This window comes from Capra hircus, chromosome 9 (assembly GCF_001704415.2).
Source record: "Capra hircus breed San Clemente chromosome 9, ASM170441v1, whole genome shotgun sequence".
Classification (NCBI taxonomy): domain Eukaryota; kingdom Metazoa; phylum Chordata; class Mammalia; order Artiodactyla; family Bovidae; genus Capra; species Capra hircus.
Window position 1 is genome coordinate 27,127,849 of NC_030816.1, and position 6,000 is coordinate 27,133,848.

Genomic DNA, 6,000 nt, shown 5'->3' on the forward strand with positions numbered 1-6,000 from the left:
GGTTTGCTTGCTCTAGCCAGGTCCCCTTTTCTGGGAAATCTACTCAAACCTGAGAGTTCACTGTCTGGGCAGAATCCCTGTTACCATCTCTCTGGTTATAGTTAATGGATCAGAGGAAACTTTTGATTACGTTTAGGTTCAGTTGCAAGTAACAGAAACTCCCCCAAAGCGAAAGCGAAAGTGAAGTCGCTCAGTCGTGTCTGACTCTCTGCGACCCTGTGGACTGTAGCCCACCAGGGTCCTCAATCCATGGAATTTTCCAGGCAAGAATATTGGAGTGGGTTGCCATTTCCTTCTCCAACCAAGGAGTTGCTTAAATAAGATGGGCATGCATTTCTCTGTCACTTGGTAGAAGCCTGGATTTAGACAGTCCTGGGCTGCTGTGGGAACTTTATCAGTGATCCAGGCTCTTCCTGCTCACATTCTGCTGTTTCAAGGGTGTGGCTCCAAGACGTCAGTTGGAGCTCCAGTTATCCCATCATCACATCCACCCCCAAACTTTCCAGAAGACTCACAATAGTTTTGCTTGTATCTCGTTGCATAACCCTACACTAGATTCAAGTGAATCTGGGGGTGTAGTCTTTTGATTTGGTGAGCAATGTAAAAGTCAAGTTTTCAGCAGGCTCTGTGAAAAGTATCAAACTATAAGCTGGATTAAGCTAGTCAGATTCTTAAGAATTGTACCAAGGGATTCTAAATCCTGATAACGGCAGGCTCTGGAGACACATAGACTTGGACCAACAGTGCAGATTATTCAGGTTTATGTAGAGGAAGCCAGGCAAGAGAGAGGAGGCAGATACAAGCAGAAAAGGTGAGAAGGAAGCCCAAGAGGACATGTGCTTCTAGGGAAGCATCAGGAATGACCCAGGTCCTGACCCAGTTCCATTTCTCATGAAGTCTGACTGGACAGTCAGTTCTGCACTCCTCAGAAACCTCACGTTTTTAAAAACTGATTTTCAAACATTATTGTATTGAGAAGAGAAAGTGGGGACTTCCCTGGAAGTCCAGGGGTTAAGACTCCATGTTTCCATTGCAGGGGGCACTGGATTGATTGCTGCTTGGGGAATTAAGATCCCACGTGCCCTGCAGCAAAGCCAAAAAGAAAAAAAGATGAGAAAAGGGATGGAGGCTGGAGGGTTTCAGATTCCTCCCAGAAGAAGTCATTTTTCCTGGAGCAATTAAGGATACATTTTATAGCTATAACAGTAAGATCTTAATATAATGAAGCAAATCCAGCATTTGCTGAATTCTATCTCTTACTTAAAATTTTTGTCTTCTTTTCCCAAACAGGGACATTTTACATATCCTTATATCCTTACCTCCTTTATAGTTGTCGTCACCCATTGTTAGGATAGACAAAGTCGAAACTATTCAAACAAAGCTCTTGTTTTCTTACATTGGTGCTATCCTACCTCCTGAATATATTATCAATCCCTGGTTAAGATCATATTGTAACCAATGGTGTTCTTGTTGTACTGTGCTTAGTTGCTCAGCCATGCCCAACTCTTTGTGACTCCATAGACTATAGGCTACCAGGCTCCTCTGTCCATGGGGATTCTCCAGGCAAGAATACTGGAGTTCTTAGTGATGTTTATTTTTTCCTTTAGTTAATATAATTGAATTAAGGCCAATTTGTATGACTGTAGGAGTAATACCTGTATTCCATTTCCTGTCCATGGATTCTGTGGGGAAATAGTTTACCATAATCTGCCTTTCCCCTTGAACCCATTAAGTAGATTCTTTCCTTTCAACCAAAAACTTTTATCTTAGTCTACTTATTTAAAAAAAAAAAAAGAGTGGATTTCTGGGATAAGAAAACAGATTTATACTAGCCACTAGACCAGGGGTGGCAAAATGCTTTGGTAAAGGGTTCAGTAGTGAATATTCTAGGGTTCGCTGGCCATGCAGTCTATATTGCAGCTTCCTCAACTTTGCCACTATAACCTTGGAGCAGTCAGATTATGTGTAAGCAATGGTCATGACTACGTTCCCATAAAATGCTAGCTAAAAAAAACAGGAAGAGGGCCTGAGTTGACGTAAAGGCTGTAGTTTGCACGGTGGCAGCAAAATGGCACAGAAATACAGCCGAGAGGAGCTACCTCACGCCCAAGATCAGGGGCCGTGGCCAAGAGGAGCTACCCCATGTCCAAGGTAAGGAGCAGACGCTGTGCTTTGCTGGAGCAGCTGTGAAGAGATACCCCATGTCCAAGGAGAAAGAAACCCAAGTAAGACGGTAGGCACTGAGAGAGGGCATCAGAGGGCAGACAGACAGAAACCACAATCACAGACAACAGGCCAATCTGATCACATGGACCACAACCTTGTCTATCTCAGTGAAACTAAGCCATGCCGTGTGGGGCCACCCAAGACGGCCGGGTCATGGTGGAGAGGTCTGACAGAATGTGGTCCACTGGAGAAGGGAATGGCAAACCACTTCAGTATTCTTGCCTTGAGAACCCCATGAATAGTATGAAAAGGCAAAATGATAGGACATGAAAGAGGAACCCCACAGGTTGGTAGGTGCCCAATATGCTACTGGAGAAATAACTCCAGAAAGAATGAAGGGATGGAGCCAAAGCAAAAACAACACATAGTTGTGGATGTGACTGGTGATAGAAGCAAGGTTCAATGCTATGAAGAGCAATATTGCATAGAAACCTGAAATGTTAGGTCCATGAATCAAGGCAAGTTGGAAGTGGTCAACAGGAGATGACAAGAGTGAACACTGACATTCTAGGAATCAGCACACTAAGATGGACTGGAATGGGTGAATTTAACTCAGATGACCATTATATCTACTACTGTGGGCAGGAATCCCTTAGAAGAAATGGAGTAGCCATCATGGTCAACAAAAGAGTCTGAAGTGCAGTACTTGGATGCAATCTCAAAAACGACAGAATGATCTCTGTTCGTTTCCAAGGCAAACCATTCAATATCACAGTAATCCAAGTCTATGCCCCAACCAGTAACACTGAAGAAGCTGAAGTTGAACGGTTCTATCAAGACCTACAAGACCTTTTAGAACTATAGCCCAAAAAAGATGTCCTTTTCATTATAGAGGACTGGAATGCAAAAGTAGGAAGTTAAGAAACACCTGGGGTAACAGGCAAATTCGGCCTTGGAATGCGGAATGAAGCAGGACAAAGGCTAATAGAGTTTTGCCAAGAGAACGCACAGGTCATAGCAAACACCCTCTTCCAACAATACAAGAGAAGACTCTACACATGGACATCACCAGATGGTCAACACCAAAATCAGATTGATTATATTCTTTGCAACCAAAGATGGAGAAGCTCTATACAGTCAGCAAAAACAAGACTGGGAGCTGACTGTGGCTCAGATCATAAACTCCTTATTATCAAATTCAGACTTAAATTGAAGAAAGTGGAGAAAACCACTGGACCATGCAGGTATGACCTAAATCAAATCCCTTATGATTATACAGTGGAAGTGAGTAATAGATTTAAGGGACTAGATCTGATAGATAGAGTGCCTGATGAACTATGGACGGAGGTTCGTGACATTGTAGAGGACACAGGGATCAAGACCATCTCCAAGAAAAAGAAACGCAAAACAGCAAAATGGCTGTCTGAGGAAGCCTTACAAATAGCTCTGAAAAGAAGGGAAGCAAAAAGCAAAGGAGAAAAGGACAGGTATACCCATTTGAATGCAGAGTTCCAAAGAATAGCAAGGAGAGATAAGAAAGCCTCCCTCAGCGATCAATGCAAAGAAATGGAGGAAAACAATAGAATGGGAAAGACTAGAGGTCTCTTCAAGAAAATCAGAGATACCAAGGGAACATTTCCTGCAAAGATGGGCTCAATAAAGGACAGAAATGGTATGGACCTAACAGAAGCAGAAGATATTAAGAAGAGATGGAAAGAATACACAGAAGAGCCATACAGAAAAAATCTTCATGACCCAGATAATTATGATGTTGTGATCACTTACCTAGAGCCAGAAATTCTGGAATGTGAAGTCAAGTGGGCCTTAGGAAGCATCACTATGAACAAAGCTAGTGGAGGTGATGGAATTCCAGTTGAGCTATTTCAAATCCTGAAAGATGATGCTGTGAAAGTGCTTCACTCAATATGTCAGCAAATTTGGAAAACTCAGCAGATCCAACCAGTCCATCCTAAAGGAGATCAGTTCTGGGTGTACATTGTCAGGTCTGATGTTGAAGATGCAACTCCAATACTTTGGCCACCTGATGTGAAGAGCTGACTCATTTGAAAAGAGCCTGATGCTGGGTAAGATTGAGGGCAGGAGGAGAAGGGGACAACAGAGGATGAGATGGTTGGAAGGCATCACCGACTCGATGGACATGGATTTGGGTGGACTCCAGGAGCTGGTGATGGACAGGGAGGCCTGATGTGACGCAGTTCATGGGGTCGCAAAGACTGAGTGACTAAACTGAACTGTAGTTTGCTCTGCACTAAACTATAAACTCCATTTGGGCAGGGACATATGTGACTTGTTTAACAGTTTATACCCAGCTCTAAATACCAGGTCTCTTACTTGGTAAACATTTGACTTGATGAGTAAACTATCAATGTAACAGCAAAGGACAGATTATTCCAGCTTAAAATTGAAAACCAAACACACAAACAAACAAAACAGTCTCTCCTGTTGGCATTCTGACTGATTTTCCTTAAAAATTGTGAAAATCTATGTACTAATAAAATCTCACAATTTGAGAATACCACAGAGAATACATTCATGGCCTGGATTCTCAGGTGACTGAATTATGTAACCAGCTATAAAGACTAGGATGAAGAAAATTTTCTTAGGGGCAAAGCCATAATGTTTATGCTCTAATGAAGTCTGTATATCTCACTGGTGTCATTCTACTGGACAAGGGTCTGGTCATTATGGAGCTTACAGTCAATTGGAAATGGTATATATGTGGTTGATCCAGTTCAGTTCAGTTCAGTCGCTCAGTCGTGTCCAACTCTTTGTGACCCCATGAATCGCAGCACGCCAGGTCTCCCTGTCCATCACCAACTCCCGGAATTCACCAAAACTCACATCCATCGAGTCGGTAATGCCATCCAGCCATCTCATCCTCTGTCGTCCCCTTTTCCTCCTGCCCCCAATCCCTCCCAGCATCAGAGTCTTTCCCAATGAGTCAACTCTTCGCATGAGGTGGCCAAAGTATTGGAATTTCAGCTTTAGCATCAGTCCTTCCAATGAACACCCTGGACTGGTCTCTTTTAGAATGGACTGGTTGGATCTCCTTGCAGACCAAGGGACTCTCAAGAGTCCTCTCCAACACCACAGTCCAAAAGCATCAATTCTTCGGCGCTCAGCTTTCTTCACAGTCCAACTCTCACATCCATACATGACCACTGGAAAAATCATAGCCTTGACTAGACGGACCTTTGTTGGCAAAGTAATGTCTCTGCTTTTGACTATGCTATCTAGGTTGGTCATAACTTTCCTTCCAAGGAGTAAGCATCTTTTAATTTCATGGCTGCAATCACCATCGGCAGTGATTTTGGAGCCCCCAAAAATAAAGTCTGACACTGTTTCCACTGTTTCCCCATCTATTTCCCATGAAGTGATGGGACCGGATGCCATGATCTTCATTTTCTGAATGTTGAGCTTGAAGCCAACTTTTTCACTTTCCTCTTTCACTTTCATCAAGAGGCTTTTTAGTTCCTCTTCACTTTCTGCCATAAGGGTGGTGTCATCTGCATATCTGGAGTTATTGACATTTCTCCTGGCAATCTTGATTCCAGCTTGTGCTTCTTCCAGCCCAGAGTTTCTCATGATGTACTCTGCATATAAGCTAAATAAGCAGGGTGACAATATACAGCCTTGACATACTCCTTTTCCTATTTGGAACCAGTCTATTGTTCCATGTCCAGTTCTAACTGTTGCTTCCTGACCTGCATATAGACTTCTCAAGAGGCAGGTCAGGTAGTCTGGTATTCCCATCTCTTTCAGAATTTTCCCCAGTTTATTGTGATCCACACAGTCAAAGGCTTTGGCATAGTC